Source organism: Dendrobates tinctorius, unplaced genomic scaffold, assembly GCF_039654945.1.
Source record: "Dendrobates tinctorius isolate UK_male_01 unplaced genomic scaffold, ASM3965494v1 ptg000011l, whole genome shotgun sequence".
Lineage (NCBI taxonomy): Eukaryota > Metazoa > Chordata > Amphibia > Anura > Dendrobatidae > Dendrobates > Dendrobates tinctorius.
In genome coordinates this window covers 41,235,477-41,256,458 of record NW_027361679.1, presented here as the reverse complement: position 1 = coordinate 41,256,458, position 20,982 = coordinate 41,235,477, and the positions used below count along the sequence as shown (strand labels likewise).

The 20,982-nt window shown below is 39.8% G+C and overlaps 1 protein-coding gene across 6 annotated transcripts in view; it reads left to right on the top strand.

Moving 5' to 3' along the window:
* ARHGAP24 (Rho GTPase activating protein 24) overlaps positions 1–20,982 on the top strand; it is a 1,321,765-nt gene that overhangs the window by 950,495 nt on the left and 350,288 nt on the right. Inside the window, exon 1 of one of the 6 annotated variants that reach the window (XM_073541662.1) lies at positions 3,118–3,331. The exons of the other annotated variants lie outside the window; for them this stretch is intronic. The gene's annotated coding sequence lies outside the window, so the exon portion shown is untranslated. Of the gene's footprint in view, positions 1–3,117; positions 3,332–20,982 lie in introns of those variants that run through there. 6 annotated transcript variants of the gene reach the window in all.

Here is a 20,982-nt window from a genome sequence, read left to right as displayed (position 1 = left end):
AACTACACAATAAGGCCACATGCACACATTGAGCATTTGGTGAGCTTTTTACCCCAGAATTTATAAGCCAAAACCAGGAGTGGGTGATAAATACAGAAGTGGTGACATGTTTCTATTATACTTTTCCTTTGACCATTCCACTCCTGGTTTTGGCTTACAAATACTGGGGTAAAAAAAACTCACCAAATACTCAATGTGTGCACATGGCCTAACTGTATAAGTATGTAGTTATAACCTTTTATTAGTATATTTAATGAAAAGAGCTAAGCAACCCAAACAAATCATTGCTCCAGCAGCTGTAATTGCCAACGATCAGCTGTTATGAGCTGATGCTGGAAAAATGTGGTATTACATGGCGTTCATTCAAAGGAATTAGTTACCATGTTTCCTTGTATCGTGCGTCCTGCAGAGATGGTTCTACGCTCTGACTAATCTATTAGGATTCTATACTTGTGATGACCTCCTTGGTAAAACATCCCTGAATTCAATTGTCTTTATTCCTTGATTCAGCACACACAGAAATAAAGATTTCAAATATACTGTATATAATTGTAATAAATATATTTAGAACTTTGAATGTTATTTTGAATATATTCTTAGGTTTTTTTTTAAAGAACATGCAAATAGTGAGGGCAATTACTACAATGTCTAAAGACCTGGGCAAACTGCAGCCCATGGGCCACATCTGGCCTTCTGGCTGTTCAAGTGGATTAAGACAGTCAAAGGACTGAAACAGTTGTCCATGAGCTGCACCATGCCCTTCCATGTCCATTGCTAGCTGTCACCGCTATACACATCATCGGGATGCAGACAAAGGTGAATACATTGGTGGAGGAGGGGCCACCAGCTCCTTCTTCCACCAAACAGCGCATGAGACAGCAGACACGACGACGTCACTTCACCGAGAGAACGGGAGCAAGGTGAATATATGCTTTTATTTTTCATCTGCGCATGGGATGCATGCATGTACTGTACATAGGGTGCTATGTGAGGGCTCATAGTGTATATTGGAGGCTTTGTGGGGGCTCATATTATATATAAGAGGCTGCATGGGGTACTGTATATAGGAGGCTATGTGGGGGCTCATACTATATATAGAAGACTATGTGGGCGCTGATACTATATTTAGACTACGTGGGGGCTTATACTGTATATAGGAGGCTTTGTGGGAACTCATACTGTATTTAGGAAGCTATTTGGGGGTTCATACTGTACACAGGTGCTATGTGGGGCTTATACAGTATATAGGAGGCTATGTGGGGGCTCAAACTATATATAGAAGACTATATGGGGTCTTGTACTGTATATAGGAAGCTATGTGGGGGTTCATACTGTAAATAGGGGCTATGTGGGGCTTATACTGTATACAGCAGGCTATGTGGGTGCTCATGCTGTATTTAAGAGGCTATGTGGGGGCTCATATTGAATTTAAGAGGCTATGTAGGAGCTCAGACCGTATACCAGAGGCTATGTGAGGGCTTATATTGTATATAGAAAGGTTATAAGGGGCTCACACCGTATATAGAGGACTATGTGGGTGCTCATACTGTGTATAGGAAGTTATGTGTGGGCTCATATTGTATACAGGGGGCTGTGTGAGGGCTCATATTGTATACAGAGAAGTTATGTGTGGGATCAAACTCTATACAGGTGGCTATGTGGGTGCTCATACTGTTTGTAGGGGACAATATTGGCAATATTGAACATAATTAATTTCAGATTATTGGTTCGGCCTTCACAAGAATCATGGTCTATCGTGTGACCCCTCGGGAAAAATTAATTGCCCACCTCTGCCCAAAAGGCTGATTACTAGCAGAGAATTGCATAGATATTAATCTTAGCCATTTTCTTAAATTTAAGTTTAATAAGTTTGGTTCCATTAGCAACAATCTGGTCACTTACTCATCTTACTCTGCTTTTCAGGGGTCCTGATTTCAAATCCCACCAAGGGCAACATCTGCAAGGGGTTTGCATGAATTTCCTCTGGGTACTCTAGTTTCCTCCCAAACTTCAAAGACATAAATAGGGAATTTACATTGTGAGCCCCAATAGGAACATATATAAGTGAGAAACATATCTAAATGCTGAGGGGAGTAGCTACAAATACTCATTTGTATTTTTTTGGACCCTTCCCTGAACATTCACCTATTCCTTCAATATATTCAACTTAGAAGGGTTCACTAGAGAGACAGTGCTGCTTTCTTCCAATAACAGCGCCACACCTGTCCACAGGTTGTGTTTGGTATTGCGATACAATACCAGATACGACTCATGTATTGGTGTGGCTCTGTTTCTAAGACAAAACAGCCATGTTTTACCAATGCTAGGGCTCATGCCGACGGCTTTGCTAATTGGTCGAAACACAGACTCGTAATGAACAGGTTGACCGTGGATTTCCTGACCCAAGTGTGACAGAATCATAGAAATATATGAAGCTATGTATCTCAGGTTGGGAGGGCTGTGACCAGTCCATGCATTGCAGTCCATGATGGGACCGATCTTCACGGACATCTGCATGAGTCCTTAGAAAGATAAAGCAATAGTGCATGAGCTTTGATATTTTACACACAAAAACACAATATTTCTAGAATTTATGCAGCTTAGTTGTCTGGCAATATTAAGCAATCTAACCTACGCTACGGGTAGTAAACTCTTGCTACCATGTAAGAAAGCGCCGATATTTTTGCTGCATTCATATTCTCTATCACATTCACTGCCTGTCCCGATGTGAATACTTAATGCGTTATTTCATTGCCTTCTTACTGGAAGTGAACGATTTTTACTGTGTTCACTGGCGAGATTTTAATTTTTAGCCATGAATTAGTTGTAAAATATCAAGTTGGATGGTTTTTATGCTTTTTATGGCCATGAATTTCCAGACCTTAAGCAATTGGAATTTTTCTCCTTATCATTCAGTGTAAAGGGTAGATAGAAGAGAGAGCTGACTTCCAGTAAAGCCCAGTAACCAATGTCTGAAGTTACAGCTGTAAATGACAGACAACATGTGTCCGCCATACCATGAAATGCTGAATGTAGGGGCTGCCGGAATGAAACAGCTGAGCCTGTGAGCACAAGCCTGATCCTGACGCCACCTCCTCGCTTCGCATTGTTAGCTGAGCGTTTTCACCCGCTGTATCCTACGCAGCCAGATGCAACGGCCATAGAGAGGAACTTTTACTTTTTAATTAATGCTGCAATATTTTCCCACTACTGACATTGGTACGGAGAGGTCTGGCTGGGGAAATACACAACAACACTGCCCTCTTCAGTCTATCGTTGGACGGCTCGCGAGTAGGAAAAGCTGAAAGCCTCGCTCTGCAGCCCCCTGCACGTAAGTTATTTGTGATAGGTTATGAATATGGCTTTTGACCGTACGGCGCCACCTATATATACAAGGCTTGAGAATGAGATGCTCTTCTGATCAGATTATATGAGTATGAAATGTGTGTATATATGTGCTGATTGGAATTATCTATTGATATATATTAAATAATATTTGCATGAATATCAGACATGATATGTGCTATGTGCAACGCCACTGATCTTATCCTGCATAACATCTCTGTCGTAGATGTCTGTTATACTCCCAAGCTGTTTTACTGATTGACTGGAATGTACAATAGTCCCCCCTCTTCCTTTAAGAGGTTCTTAAAGGGAAACTATCAGCAGGTTTTTGCCACGTAATCTGAGAACACCATAATCTAGAGACACATAACCTGATTCCAGTGATGTGTCACTTACTGGGATGCCTGCTGAAGTTTTGATAATATCACAGTTTTATCAGAAGGAGATTATCACTGGAGGACTAGTTTACCTGATGCCGTGTAGTCCTCCATATTAATGAGCTCTATATAACCCCATCCCCACAACTAATTGGTAGCTTTCTGCATATGCACAGTGTACACAAAACGCTGCCAATAAGTGGTGTGGGTGGAGTTATAAAGAGGTCAGCATTCAGAGCATTGCTAGATCTGCAGAAGATAAAACATGGATTTCATCAAAACTACAGCAAGCAGCCCAGTACAAAACCATCACTGGGATCAGGGTCTCCTATAGCATGTTCTTCTCAGATGAGGTAGCAAAAACCTGATGACAGATTCCCTTTAAGCAGGTGCAGCGAGTATTGTGTAATACCATTCCCCCATTGGTGCAGAGCATAAAAATACAGTTTCTACTTTCTTTATGAAAAGAATCAAGATGTTTCCTATCAATTAAAAAATGTTCATCTTCAAAAAGAGTTTTTGCAGCACACTTATTAACATCTCCCTGACATGGCTATTTTCAATTTTTGTGTTTTCATTTTTTTCGTGTTTTCTTTTTCTACCAAGAGTCATAACTGTTTTACTTTACTGTCAATTAGCCGTACGGGGGCTTACTTTTTGCCGGACAAGTTGTACTTTTGAATTACACCACTTATTTTATCTTGTGATGTACAAGTGTGAAAAAAAAATCCATGTTCAGCTAAAAAGAAAAATTTAATTTAACATGTTCAGTATAAGGTAAAAGTAACCTGTCAATATGATTACTGAGATACCAAACATGTATAGTTTTTTATTCAAGTGGCAAAAAAAATTGTGCAAATTTGTAAAAAATTAAAAAAAACTTTGCTTGAGACCCATGTTTTCAACTTTTGGTTGATGGGGGGGTGCTTTCTCACGGAGAAGCAAAAATATATTTTATATTTTTTTAAACATTTTCTCACTGTATTTGTTAGTTCCCTTAGGGTACTTGAACCTGTTATCATTCAACTTGTGCGATATAGAACAATACAACAATGTTGTATGAAAAATCACGGTCTCCTATGAGCTCCAGCGTTCACAGAAGTACAGTACCATCATTATAGGTGTAAGATGCCTAAGCGAGGTAGTCGTGAGCGAGCTTCGGTCCCCACTTGCTCTGGCATCCTACAAACAGGGAATGGTGTGCGGCTGTGTATGTGGTGCTTTCCACTTACTTCTGGCCTGCAGGGCTCTTCTGACTCCAGAAATCCTTCTTCTGGAACCAGAGCAGCAAACAATCCAGGAGATACGTGGTTAATAAAAAATAAACTTTTACTTAGGCCTGTTTCACACTTCAGTTTTTTCTTGTCAGTTAAAATCCGCCAAAATGGCGGAAAGCGGATCCGTTCTTAACTGATGCAAACGGATGCCAGCTGACTGTTTTTTTTTACGGATCCGTTGGCTGAAGAATTTTAAAGGAACCGCAGTCCGGGAGAGAGAGAGAGAGAGATAAATTTCCGCCTGACTAAATTGCTCCGGGCATGCGCACTAAAAAAATGCGGATCCTTCAGCCCAAAACACGTTACATGGTCCGTCTGGGCATGTCGGCGGACGCAAAAAAAATGGCGGATCTGCAAAAAAATGGATCCGACGGATGGACATCCGTCAAGATCCGCCAGTAATGAAAGTCAATGGGAAAAAAAACGGATCCGCCAAACAAAATAGCGGATCCACTTTTTTAGGAAAACGGCGGATCTTGACTGATGGCAAAAAACTGAAGTGTGAAACAGGCCTTAGAGAAAGGCAGCGTGTACGGTATTTACAAGCATGTTTAAAGGATAAGGCCCAACGGGTTGTCATCTTTTTCACAGGTACTGGATACAACTTAAGCCCTGGTTCTCGGGATAGGTGGCATATTCCCCTCTCTGAATTTCCTAGCCCTTGTGGATCTTCCTCACCTCTAGCAGTATATCTGGATTGCAATACCTTCCACCCCATATGTTCTGAGTCCATCTTTCCCTGTAGCTTCACAAGCTGAGTGTGCCCCTGGCCCCAGAGGTCCATCTTGAGGTTGCCCTTGGCCATTAGATAGAATTACACAAAGGGTATTTTGGTTCTAAAAAAATACAGTACAAATGGTGCAGTTTTCAGGGTTTTTTTTCACCATTTCACCATATTTGGTTTTTTTTCCTGTTTTCCTGTACATTGTATGGTATAAGGAATGATGCCATTCCAAACCATAGCTTGTCCTGTAAAAAAAAAAACAAGCCCTCGTTCGGCTATGTCGAAGGAAAAATAAATAATTTGTGGCTTTTGGAATAGAGAGAGGAAAAAATGAACACACGAAGATAGAATGTTGTCCTATCATGAAAGGGTTAATTTCATGGAATATGTCAGCAGGTATCTGCTATGTAATCAGAAGACAGCAGAAGATAGAGGCTGAAACACAGATTTCAGGGATGTGTCATTTGTCAAAGTGCTGTTGTTTACTAACTGTGAAGGATTTATCAGTAAGAGATTAACATTGCTGGACTACGCTAGTCTGGTAATGCCCCCTCCTATGATAAGCAGCTAACTGTCTATGGTCTTTGTATATGAAGAGCCCTGTGTGGGTGGGGGCAGCTTTCTTAGCTCTGCTTTATTTTAAATCTACAAGCTCTGACTGAGTGTGTAACTTCCCATCAGCTCCGCCAAAAAAAATATATAGTTTGCTATGGAATGTGAAAAGCCATGTTTGCAGCCAATTTCTCCCCAAAATTATAAAAGACTGGTTTTGTTTTGAAACTACATTAAAGCCACAGGTAAAGGAAAAAAAAGCTGTACAACTGAAAAAAGTTTAAGAGCTGCCATGCCAAAAGATGAAATTTCACTGTGGCCATTTGGAATTTAGAACGATCTTAGTACTGAATAGGGTAAAATAATTATCTATGTATACATATGTACGCAGCATAATAACAAATGGAAAAGATGCAATAGAACTTTATCTGAAAAAGACTGGAAAAGTCGTTACACAAGGACAATGGCTTCAATAATTTTCTGTTTTATTTCATCCTCAAACACAATTTTCAAACTTTCAAATCAATGAAAATCCTTCTGTATTTCTAGGTTGATCTTTCTGCTGAAACTATTATTGAAGACTTGGTTGTCTTCATGGCAGAATCATACTTAGTACTAAAGTCCTTCCGAGCACATTTATTGCGTCAGCTTTGATCTCCGGGCTATGAAACATTTAATCAGAGAAGGACATTCCCGGAGTCTCGCTCGGCACGGCGTACCATTATGTTGTGGACATCTCTGCAATTTATTGCTTTTCAGTCTAACAGAAATCCAATAGTATATCATGGTGCCCAAGTGCACTGTTTGTGGATACATAGTGACAATATCGCAGTTAAAAGACACTAAAATTAAGACTTTGATACAAGCAATAAAAACACAAGCCTAGAGTTTCAACTAGATGCTTCAATGTGAAAATAAGAAAACGGTAAATTCTTTTTACAACGGCTATGTTCTCACTGTGGTGATCTATGTTTTCATGTCCTTCCTTCAATTTAGAGAATGTTAAGGGTTTAAGTCTTGGAGCCAAAAATTCTGTTGTGGGCTCTGATTTGCAGTAAATGGGCTGTAAAACATGTATTGGCTTTCCATGTGGACTTTGGAGCTGGATATATATGCCTATTTCAATGTTCGGGTACAATATTGTGCTATACACTTTATAAGTAATTTAAAAAAATGAATGAAAAAATTAAATTGGTGCACTGTACCAGTAGGTCTCCTGCTCTGATGATAATAGTGGATTTAGAAGACCCACAGATCTATCATCTATCACCGTTGTAAAAATAATAAATGTTTCTGGCACTTTAAAATCAACTTATGGCACAAAACACAATTTTTTCCAAGATTCAAGTTAATACAACATATCTACAGTAATATAATCCCACATAATTGGTATTTCCATAACCATCACAACATGTACTACTTTTTAGTGATGAACATATCTGTTGAAATTTAATTCAATAGATCTGCTCAAATTTGGCCAGGAAATTAAATTTTCATTGAATTTATTTGCTTCAAACTCTCCAGATCCTAGAGCATAATAAACATAAATGAAATTATTATTTTTTTAAAGGTATGTTTACTTCTCCAAGTCCTCACAACTCTAGACCCTCTGCTCTCCAGTCTGATCTTGATGTCTGCACCACTCGTCTCAGACTTTCCTAAACCTCTTAAGAAGTGAACACCTTAAAAGGGTGATCCAATAACAATAACATCCTTCAGAAATATCCATCTTTAAGTTTTAACCCAACCACTTTTGTAATTTGCTTCATTGTAAAATTATTTACCATTCCCCCTATAAAGCTAATTCCTGTTGTTTTTATTTTAGTTTACTTCCTGTGATGTTTCATTTGAGGGGAGTCTGAAACAGGACATCACAGGAGGATGGTACACCAGTAGCACCCCATAGCTGCTATCCCCTCCATCCAACGAATCGTCATTTGGGGGAATAAAAGAAGCAGGGTGACAGATACTAGCATCACATCCTGATTATGACTCATTTTAAGGCAGTGATAGAAGCTATTGGGCTTGTCTGCTGTCACTCACCCTACTTCTATCACCGCCTCCTGATGACATCTCATTTTAGGGAAAGAGACGGTGGTGTCAGACGCAGGGACTGTATTGGTGGCGATTGCAGATGCAGAGTGTGGGCACTGATTAAGTAAGATGGCTGTCACTGAAGCTTTGGTCACTTCTCCATCATTTCCCTGAAACAACACATCATGAGGCAATGGTGGTGACAGAAGCTGTGGTAAGTGGCTACAGTACAGTGCCACCACCTGATAATGTTCTGAATTGGAGGACTAGAAAGAAGCTGCTGAGAAGTTGTGGCTCGGCCGTCCTTCTGTGACATTCTGTTTGAGTCTTCCCTCAAATGAAATGCTACAGGAAGTAAAGAAAAAAAGCATAAAGTATATTCAGTAGTTATTAGCTCTATAGGGAGAATTGTAGGGAATTGTATAATAAAACAAATTATTACAGAAGTGGTTAGAACTTATAGTTAGATATTTATAAAGGGCATGATAGGTATAGGGGTTGCCCAGCTGGTCATCTGAGAGCCAGATCGAGGTGAATATATGTATATTTCTTTAAAAAAATGTCACCGCTTTCTGGCGATGTACAATCCAGCAAAATGATGAATGAATGAAAAATTGCTGCATTCATGTGAAGCAAATAGCCCAAAATTCAGATTTCCCTGCATCCATGATTTTTAGGAAATTAAAAATAAATTTGATTTGTTTAGAATCGATTCACTCATATCCACACTTATTTTAAGTCCATGAAGAACAAATATTAAGCTCAGGTTCCTACATAAGATATATTTTCTCACTGGTAGACGCAAGTGTTTCACTTTTTCTGCATTATATGTCCTGGCATAATCTGTTCTGAGAAAGATGTGTATTAAACATGTATAGTCTCATCAATTTAAGATAATTTCACCAAAAGAAGAACGTGTATTATTCAGTGCCAGCTTCTTCAATGGTTTTATATGGCTGACAATTATCTAAATCCTAATTGCTGTACAATACTTTTCAGCAATTGCTTGGCACATTGTATTAGCCTAGCACAATAACAATGGAATTGTGCGATGCTAGACAGTTCTGTTCCCAATATAGCAGTTATTCCCAATTATATGAGAATTAAAGACCCCCCTACACTGGGGACGTGACTCCATTTTTACAATTATTACACTGTTAAAATCAGAATATGATATAGAGAAACTGTGTGAAACTTTGCTGCTCCAATTTTATGTTTTCTTCTTGGTTCATGTCAAGGATGAGTTGAGAATTCTGTTTTTCTCTTACCGCAGCATACTGCATTTGTGGGAACCCGCATGACACAGAGGTAATCTGTCACGCCATGTGGAGGCAAACTTCTGTCTGCTTCCTAGGGGAAGAAGTAGAATTTTGAAAGCGAAACATTTAATACAAGGGAATAAGAAAGGAAAAGATGAGCAGTAATTAAAATATGATGAACGGTATGGTCAGTCCATCTAATGCAAACATGACATAAGTACATTTTTGTGCCCGTATTACAGCCTCATGTTTTGGCCCGACTCACAGGACCCTATTCATACTGGGATTTTTCAAAGAAATGCCCTGGCATTACATTTGTATGAAACTGGCTTAACATCACTTTTACACATACAGGTCAGAATTTTGCATATCAATATTTGTGCATAAGAACCAAGGCTGGGTTCCAAACAAGGAAGAGATGCATTATATTATTATTCCTCTTTTTCACTCTTGATTCTATAATACCATGTGAATGTGGCCAGAAACCAAGTTGTCTGGATTGAAAAGCACACATGTATGTAGATTTTAACTATGAAATGTTGTTGAAAGCACAATTGTAATATATTTGCTTTGAGCGAGGCCAGATACAGTCTGACCGCATTTATGCAAAGCAAATACTTGCGGTCACATGCCTTTCACCGGAGAATTCACCGGTCTGGAGTCACATAGAGTGACTGCAGACCTGTAGCTTGAGACTAGACAATCTCATTAATTGCAGTATTATTTTTTTCATACGAATGACCATATGTATGTATGTATCATTAAGACAGGTCATCAATATTAGATCAGGGATGGCCGAACTCCTTCCAGCCATACCGATTAGCTGATTTTGAATTGGAACAGCTTGGTATATTGTATTAAAAAATTCACAGGAAAACTGAAAAATAAATGAGCTGGGAGCATATTCATTGTGCAAGTATCATGATCCCTTATCAGTACTGCAACTGTGGACATAAATGGAAGAAACTCCTATTCAATGACATTCAATAGCTGAAAAAGTGGAGTGCTGACTTCAATTTGTATAAACAATTAGTATAACTTCTATTAATTACAAAAAAACATATTTTTCACAATAATGACTTGTATTTTAAAAGAGGTGAACATAGAAAAGATACAGTATCACCCAAGGGATTGAAAATCACTGGTAAAGACTCAGTTGCAATGCACAAACCATATGGACACGTTAAAAGGGGGAAGAAATAGTGATTGACAATGCCTAATAGCCTCAATCACCTATACTATAATCTCTGTGCGTTCATTTACTAACAGCCAACAATAACCCAACAAAGTGAACATGCATGTAAAGACTAAAAAAGCTTACCCATAGTAAAGTGCAAGTGCAGGATCCCAGGGGACAGCCCTGATGCACGTTTCATGTTCATTTTATTACAGGGGCATAGCTGTAACATATCCTGTCTGCTATTTATATTAAGTAAATATGGTCACTACTGTATCATTGTGTATGACTTCCAGCGTGGGCTGCAAGTAACTGTCACAAAATTGGCACCTCTGGGAAAGTGCACATCAGGAAAAAACTTCCAATGGGAGCTCTAATGGGACAGGGCAGCAGCAGAGTAACAGAACACAAGCACATGCCTTTGCCCATATTTATGCAGTCCAGTGGAGACTGCCATTTTCTATGGGATCAACAAAACAGGACACCCTATTCATGGCAACTATGTGAAGCTATGTGGACAAAAGAAGGGAACCAGGAAAATGGGAATGAGAGAGAGAAGAAAAGAAAACAGCAATGAAGAGATGAAAAGATAAGGAAGAAAAAAGAAGGAAAGGGGAAGAAAAACAAGGGGGAGGAAAAAGAGAGAGAAAAACAAGGAGGAAAAAGAAAAAAAGTGACATTACTTAAGATAATACACCTTATAATGTAATAATATTGTGCAAATTAAGTGAGTGAACAAAGATTACCCAAAAGGGTGAATATAATCTGATCCCAGCCAAAGTGGGAAGGTAATAAAGTAAAAAAAAATTATAGTAAAAATATAAATTATTCATAAATATAATAGTGGTGATTCTTGAATGCCTATCATGGATGCATATAGTTTTGGGCAGGTTCACAGATGATAAAACACGGCTATCCCCTGGGATCCTGCACTTGCACTTTACTATGGGTGAGCTGTTCAAAACAGTTGAAATGTGCCGGGAAAGATGTGGACTTACCGCCGGAGCCCACATCAAAGGGAGGTACACGATGTGCACTGTACATGTATGGCGCATGTCATGAAGGGGTTAAGGCATTTTGAGAGATGAAGCCACATCTATTCGGGAAACAGTAGTTCACTAACTCTTTTTTTTCATCTGGTCATTAAAGGGCTTGTCTCATCTCAGACGTTTATGGGATATCTATGAAGGCAGGTCCAAATTCTCCTATACAAGTAAATGGAGAATATGCATATGCAACCATCTTTTCATTCCCGGAAGTGTGAGAGGGGGGCCTCATTCTCTAGATCTTGTGGATTTTCCCTAAATGCCTGAGAGAATTGACTAAACTGAAAAGACTCTTACAGGATGTTCTGTAAAAAATTTTTAATTTTTATTTTAAAGCTCAGCAGAATCATGTTATGTTGAGTTTGGAACCTTCCTCTTTTGCAAGCAGATCCCTTTAAAGCAAGACTATTAAAAGTAAAGTCTGCAAATCTTTGTGGAATTCTTTAAAAAAAAAAAAAAAAGCTAATATATAGCATAGCAGTAAACAAGTGAAAGTCAAAGAGCAAGGATAAGTATTTTCCCAGGAAAAAAGGCAGGAAAGGTCAAAATATTCCCAGTCTTCCCATCAAGCGTCTTAAGTACAATATATTTTAATCACGTAGAATTTCAGTGTGCTCTATAATAGACCAAACATACCATTTAGAACAATATGAACTATGAATATATTTTAATTTCTACTTTTGGAATATGTAGAATAATGTAAGATTCTCTTTATACAATAATGTTGCTAAACATAAGTGGAGCTACAGTGCAGAGTATGTGTCTTATTCTGACTATGATTAAGAACCTTTCGGTTCGAAATGTGTAAGGTCTCGCACCTTACCTTTCCTTGAAAACTGATTTTAAAATGATTTAATAAAGAAAACATTTTTTATCCATGGAAATGTTGCTGGATATTACCTTTTTATATTATTCTAAGTACATTGGAAAGCTACATTATCTATTTTGCAAAAAAAACACCAAAAGGATATGACAGTAGAAAATTGCCAATAAAAGGTTAAAGTTTATTATTATTCAAAGGTAAATTAGAAAGCAAAAGGAAAAATATTAAACAGGGTTGCTGCTAACCAAGCAGGGACAGCGCATTGCATGTGGCCAGAAAATACAAAACGTATATATGTGTAAAACCTGATTAGAGCTTAAGCAGATAATGCCAGTATACGTATAAAGGATAAAATGTTCCTAATAGTCTAACATATGAGGCAAGAAGGATATAATGAACGGCACTTACATGACAAGATGTTTGTGTTTACACGGCATCCCCGCCGCCCCAACGCATGTTTCGTTTCTTCGGCAGAGTGACGCAGAAGCAAATTGTGCATTGGGGCTGCGGGGATGCCGTGTAAACACAAACATCTTGTCATGTAAGTGCCGTTCATTATATCCTTCTTGCCTGATATGTTAGCCTATTAGGAACATTTTATCCTTTATACTTATACTGGCATTTTCTGTTTAAGCTCTAATCAGGTTTTACACATATACTTTTTGTATTTTCTGGCCACATGCAATACGCTGTCTCTGCTTGGTTAGCAGCAACCCTGTATAATATTTTTCCTTTTTTTTCTAATTTACCTTTGAATAATAATAAACTTTAAACTTTTATTGGCAATTTATACTGTCATGTCCTTTTGGTGTTAATCTCCTTTCAATTTTTGCCTTTCAAATATTGTTTTTGGGTCCCTTATGTAGTTATTACAGTATCTATTTTGGGTATTTCTTAGCTGATCATTATGTGTGTTGTGTTTAATTTACTGAGAATCTCCAAGGACATTTGTGAAAGGGCAAGTCGTGGTGGACTGGTTCAGATAATTGCTAACCTGGCTACAATTGGCAGTTGAACAATGGGTCAATCTCTGCTGACAACTTTTCTTTTCCATCTCAGAAAGTGATGGCATGTAGATAGGATATTGTATTACTTTATAACTTTACAATAACTGTGTGTCATGGTCACGTGTGTCTGGACGCAGATGTTTCCGCAAGGCGAACCCATAACACACGTGACCCTGGAAACACCGCCTCCAGTGGGGCGCATTTAAATAATAAAACGTGCAGGTGGATACGCCGCCTCCACCTGGCGAATTTGGGAATTACACGTTATACATAAAATCTGGAAACCCAGCCTCCAGTACGGCGAATTTAAATAATAAGGGGGACCTGGGAAACATCAACAATGGTGGGCCCTGCAATAGGGAATGGGGGACGTGGAGACCTCCTAAGCTCCCCTGAGCAGGTGTCCCTGCACTCCTAACGTTCCCTATGCCGGTTTCGCACCGGGCGCCGCACGCGTACCTCAACGCCCTAGCTCGCCCTGAACTTAAACCCTCACTAGGGAATAGGTCGGTGCGGAAACTAATCCCACCACTGCACTAATAACACACATGAGGGAAAGAGACAATACAGGGGAAACACCACTTAGCTTTGCTCTGTTGCGTACGCTCCTAGCAACAGAGCCCACCACCTGCGTGCATCTTCTCCTCCACCTGGATCCATCACCATAACAGGATCCTTCACCTTAGTGCAGCCTCGGAGCAGAGTCCACCACCAGTTGCAGCTGCTTAGTACCAGAGTCCCAAGGATGAGTTCAGCTTCTGACACGAAGTCAAGCATGCTTGAGTCCAGCTCAGCAGCCAAGTCCCACATGGTGAGTGCCACTCTCCATAGTCGCCACTCCACCAGTCCATGCAGACACTTCCCGCTGACACCATCACTGCGACCCCACCACGCCATGCCAGCCCTTCGTCCAGACACCATAGCTGAAACACGTCCCCCCTGGCTAAGCTGCGCAGGACTCCTCACCAGCTCCATCCTTCCTCCAGGCTCTCCCCCAGAGTGAAAACAATCTCACAATATCACAGGCAGTGATTGCACACCCCTAGCACACCTTTATAGGGTGTAACACCTGATAATTAATTACGTGAACATTAACCTAAACCTAAGGTGCGATACCATTCCCCACCACCGGGCAACTTAGAATAAACAACACCACGTGTGATAATTCTAATGGCCACCGGGGGCTATCACGACACACTTTGGAACCAAAGGAAAAAAAGTTAACTTAATGCATTTAATACCGCCAGATCCAACACTGGATCATGACAGTACCCCCTCCTTAATGAGGGGCCTCTGGACCCTCAAGACCACCCCTCATTAGGGAAACACCTACAGCGGGGACGCCCAGACCCTGAGTTCACCCCACCACTACCTGACACTTCAGGTTTATGACAAACACACCGCTGGTATTGGCAATACAGTTCATTTTGGAGGCACCACTCATCTCCACAGCGCCGACCTGGGGAACGAGTTTATGTATGTGTATGTTTGCTATGAGCTGATCAGACTCCACAACACACTTCCACAAGATGATTTTTGGTGGCACCCATACACGCTCGTTCACACACAGGTCCGGACCTGAACGTTTATTGCATACATTCGTTTGTCATAATTGGTGAACTCATTCTGAACTAGACAGCAGAGGCGTCCCCCTGCATCACCACACTCACACCCCCGCAATTCACCAAGGGACACCACCCTCCAACCCTTTCACCATGAGGTCTGCGCCTCCAGGGTTGGTTAATGGCGAGGGTTGAGATTTGTCCCTACTCCCCCGCAGCACACCTGCTGCACACACCAGGAGGAGAAGGGGACGGGAAATGGGGGAAATATACACTCGCTGGTCACCTCCACACAACCAGGAGGGCGGCTTCTTCGATGGTATAGAAGATTTGGCGTATACCCCGCGGACTATCACACCAGTCAGCTCACCACAGGGGCGTACCCCTTCACCTTGGGGAATACCAGGCAGCTCCGTGGGGCACCACTCCTCCCACCTGCCTGGGTGCGCCCGCATGCATGAACCAGTCCCGCTCCCCAGCAGCGACTCTAGGGGGCTTTAGCCAGACCGCAGCCGCCATTTTTTTTTTTATTTTCTGGTTAGCTGAGCAGAGGCCCCAGACCCTGAAAACTGCTGCTGCAGCGGCTCTAACACACCATGCCGCTCCCCACTCACCTCAGTGAGGCCCGGCAGCAATTACTAACAGGTCTCCACATGGCCAAGGCTCACCAGAAAAAAAAAACTGTATGGCCTGTGATAATTCCCGGGTCACGTGTGTTATGGGTTCGCCTTGCGGAAACACCTGCGTCCAGACACACGTGACCATGACACTGTGTATCTGACCTCTTCGACCCCCATAGATCCCAAGGGATGTGGGGCACATTGATGGTGTTTCCACTTCCACATAGTGTTAGTAATAGCTATTTATACGTCAATGAGGTTATCAGGATTTTACAGGATTGTCTAAGCAAGATCAATCATAGCTTTTATAGCTATTCAAATAATATTGAGCCTAAAGTAAAGGAGGCAACTTCTAAACTATGACAACATCAGAAGAGATGCCAGAAGCTATATGCCATAAAAAGAATACATTTTATTGTAACATATGTATAAAAGAATTTTATCCCCCTTGGAAGACGCTTACACGAAACACGCGTCGGGGATCTGCGCTGCCCTTATCAGGTCATATGCCTTCTTTTACTTTCATTTATGGTTATTGCAGAGCTATGGTTGGTTTTGCTATTTGTACTTGGTGCTCCAGCAGTGACTCTATGGAGATTGGCATTACAAGTATTATTGATACATGCACTTTGCACTTTATCTACCAAATCTCCTTGTAGCCAGCACTATTGCGCCTTAACAGGTGTCTATGTAGTTTCTACTTGTCTGCATCTCAGATCTATGTGTCTACAGCATGCTTTGGTCTTTGCTGTATCATTATTTACACTCCACTGATATATGGGCATATATCTTATATTCAGCATTTTGTTCAGACAGCACTAATCATTTTTCCATGTTACTCCTTTCAGAGTAGCAGGCATTGTAGTTCACCCCATAACTCATTTCATCATTGCTTTATTGATGTTGCACATCAGGTGCTAATTTTGGTGCATTGACCTGGTAGGCAGTCTTTGGATATGTATCTCCTTTTAAAAAATTATTTTATATACATGTTACAATAAAATTTATTCTTTTTATGGCATATAGCTTCTGGCGTCTCTTCTGATTTTGTCATAGCTTTTATAGCATTGTTATGAAGCGAGATTTATGATAAAAGTAAAAATGAATCTTTTTAGTGTTACCGTTTTTTTAAAATGTTTTCTGTATACAAGATATCATTAAAAATGGTAGGGGATATTTTATCATTGCTTTTCTACACAAACATTTGCGCAATATGCAACAATTCTCTACTTTAAATGCTTATCCCAGATATTAAAGTTTTACAGTATTTATTACACCATATTTAGTAATTATGCCAAATTGTATATAAATATAAAATGACCATAAAAGAGACTGGGTTACCCTTTTGACATGACATATTTACCAATGCATTTCTAAATAAAAGGCAAAAATGGTACCGTATATATTCAAGAGAGATCATAACTGTCTTCAAAAAAAAGCTTAGACATAATGCATTTATGTTGTAACCTTAATTTTTAATGTGAATAAGTAGGTGCAACGTCTGCAAAATTTTACAGTATTAAATGACATTTGACACATTGATGTCTCACTTTTTTACATTGAGAAGTATACTAAGTAACATGTTTAAAAAGTCACAATTTGCACTAAACAAGATTAAAAAGTTTTACTAGAAAAATTTGTGCCAAATTTGTAATGAGTGCCTTCCACCAGAATGTGACTGCCCTTTTTATTTAAGAATAGAGTGGGCAGCCTCAGATTAGTGATTTTTCTAAACATCACTTGTTAACAAAAGTTGTTACAAAGGCCCCTAATGTCTCCCTAAAGAACCCAACTTTCTGGCAAAAAAAGGTTCAAACTTTCAGACTGTGGGATTATTGCATGCAGAGCGGATCTCAGAACTCAGTGCTCAACCATCTTTCTCCAGAAACTCAAGATCTCACGTGAGATCTCATTGTTTGCTCTAGCCCAGCCCTTGGAATCTTTTAAGAAGTGGTTACCATCATTAAGGGCCCGTTATACATAGCGATATCGCTAGCAATATCGCTGTAACGTCACTGGTTTTGTGACGTAGCAGCGATATTGCTAGCGATATCGCAACATGTGATACTTACCTCCGACCGGCTCCCCCGCTGTCTGTCGCTAATCGCGCGAGAACGTCCTGGACCATTTCTCGACGGGCGCTTCCTGCTGGGCTTCCTGTGGCGCCGACGAGTGACGCATGGACGCGGGCGGAGGACGTCAGGATCGCCGCGTCTGACTGGTAAGTAGCGACCCCCGACCGCTGCTATGTCGCTGGTGAGATCTGCCTGTGTTGCAGCTCACTAGCGACCACTTAGCGATGCACCAGCGATCCATATCGTTGTCGGGATCGATGGTGCATCGCTTAGTGTAAAGGTACCCTTAGAGCGATTACTGTTAAGTTACCTCTTGGTAAAGGATTAGGAGACCTTTAGGGGAAGATCAGTGCCTCTTGTGACCACTTTGGTTATGGGCATTATTTAGAAAAATCACCAGTCTGAGGCTTCAAACTCGTTTCCTAAATAAAAAGGGTAGCCCCACACTGTTGATAAATTTGGAGTGGCAGAGTTGAAGTGAGCACACTAAATATATGGCACAAATTACGCCCTTTTTTAAATATGAGCCACTATATTTTTAAATGTTTCACAGGCATTAGAAAATTTGAAAATGTTTCTTCCTCCAGAGGGTAGCAGACAGAAAGCTGGTGGATCTTTGTGACACATTTTCAGCTTGTTATTCTTTGTCCTCATTATTTCTTTGCAGAAATTGAAATGTCTAAAATGCTAAATTGAAAGCAAGAATGTCACACTAAACTATTAAATGCTGTGAGATGAAAAATATTTCTCTACATAATTGACTGTTTCTGTGAATCTCCTCTGAACCAAAATGATTTTACATTTTTTCTATACATTAAATACATCTAAGAAGCATTTTTTCCATTAGATGTCAATGCATTACTTTATTTATTTTTCATTTTATACTGCTTTTATGTTTTCACTGTTCAACATATTAGGAGCTACAGTAAATTCTATATTTCTAAGATTGATAGATGAAGTAGGTATCATTGGAGATATCATTTAAAGTACAGCTGTAGTATGTAATCAATTAAAGTAACACATTTAGGGAACAAAATAAATAGTAGTTGTATAACGTGATATTTTTTACATGTCGCTCTCCATGTAGGGTTTATGGCAGTTCTGCGAGTATCATGTTTAATATTTACATTCAGGTGTAAACTTAATTGCTGCTTCTCTAAAATGACTTGGCTTGATTCTTGGGAACCTTAGTTTTATTCCAGAAGTCTTATATGTCCCCTAGGAAAACATGTTATGGCAGAAGGAGAATTACGTGCAAGCAACATCGTGACTCCTGCTGTGTCAAGAAAATCCAAGCCAACAAGATCACATACAAAATTGGTTCATTCTGCATATCCGCTTCCTGTAGCCTTGCTGCACCAAGTTCAGAAAGGGCAAATGTCTACCTGAGAGTTAGAATTATTGACTTCTTCGTAGGACAGATTTCCAAGATTGGAGATTTTGAAGGATTCTCTCATGAAATCAGTACCTTCTCTAAAGACAGTTGTCTTCACTCTTTGGAGTTTAATTCATCTAAACATTAAAATATAAATGAATGGTCAATCATGTAACTGGACCAGGTTCTCTAGAGTTGCTCTTACTTTGTGGCTCTCTCTGCATAGGGGTGGTCTTTTTTAGACAACACCTTTTAAGCAACGATCCTTGACCAGAAAGTACCAGTACATGTCTCAACATGGTGATTCTCTCAGAGGTTGCAATTAAAAAAATTTTGGGTTGGTCCTTTTTGGGATTCTTTATTGTTCTAGTTTGAGCTGTTGGACTGAAAATCATAGATTTTTTTCATGTAGTCATAGATTTGCACAGTCTTCTTCTATTATAAGCATCATATCTAATACTTTTATGGGTGTATATTGTAATATATATAAAACACTGAAATAATGGAGCTTTGGGAACATTCTGTCCACTGTGTGCATATATGCCAGGTCTAAAAAGAGAAGGTCTTTTATTCTCTATTGTAGGATTTTGAAATAGTTTCAAAATTGTTCCGCGGACTGAGTAGCAATTTGTAGCTGCAAAAAAGCACCTCAATCACTTCAAGTGATTTCCCTTGATCCAGGTTAGTACTGCCTGACAGGATAAAACACATGCTTGCAGATTATATGGTTGGCTTCATGACTTTCATTCCCTACACTCAGCTGTACAAACTGCTTAATGCAGCAGACTAAACATTAGGGATCGCTTTGAAAATGTTAGTAGCCAAATGTTGGCTGCATAAACTGTGATTAGTGGACAGGTCATACCCAGATTATGTTACCCGCGCTGTCACAGACAACTGGTAAATTTGTTTTCATAAAAATAAATGCCATAACAAGCATACCAGCATATACTGTTAAATTATGGAAGGATCGAACTCACAACCTTAAAGCTGAACAAGTGGCTCACTTAATTTTATCTTAAATTGAAGTGACAACCCAAACTTCTAGAATGGTAAGGGTATGCGCACACAATGTCTCCTCTGAAACTTGCCTGAAAAAGCGCCCTAAAAATACTCAAAAGCCATCTTTTATATCAAATTGCATTTCTAGATCAAATTGACTTGCTGTTCATATGTTCAGGATTTTCTTCATCTTTTAACTGCTTGAGGTTTCAAAGATGCAAAGTGTATAAAAAATGCATTCTTCAGACATCTCCCACTCGAGAGGTGCCACAAAATTAAAAAGTCTATGAGGAGCATAAAATCACAGATGGACAATGCATGTAAACTTTTGGAGTGTATAAAAAAACTTCACCAAAAACATGGCTGTTTTCTCAAGCAGATTCCCTTAAAAATTTGGCAGATTTAAGTAGAAATTGATCTGGGTCAACCCTTGGGCATTAGAAGTCATGGGTCCTTTACCAAATACTGGAGCCATTAATAACTTTTGTTTAGCAAATTACATTTGATAAAGATCTTTTGGGTGTCTTAGGTAAAATGTTGTGAGTGCTCTGACTAAAGGCCCCATCACACTAAGCGACTTACCAGCGATCCCGACACCGATATCGTGTCAGGATCGCTAGTAAGTCGCTATGTGATCGCTGGTGAGCTGTCACACAGACAGCTTCACCAGCGATCAGCACAGCGATGCCGAGCGCCCGGAATCGCTTGCCATCGCTGTAAAAAATAG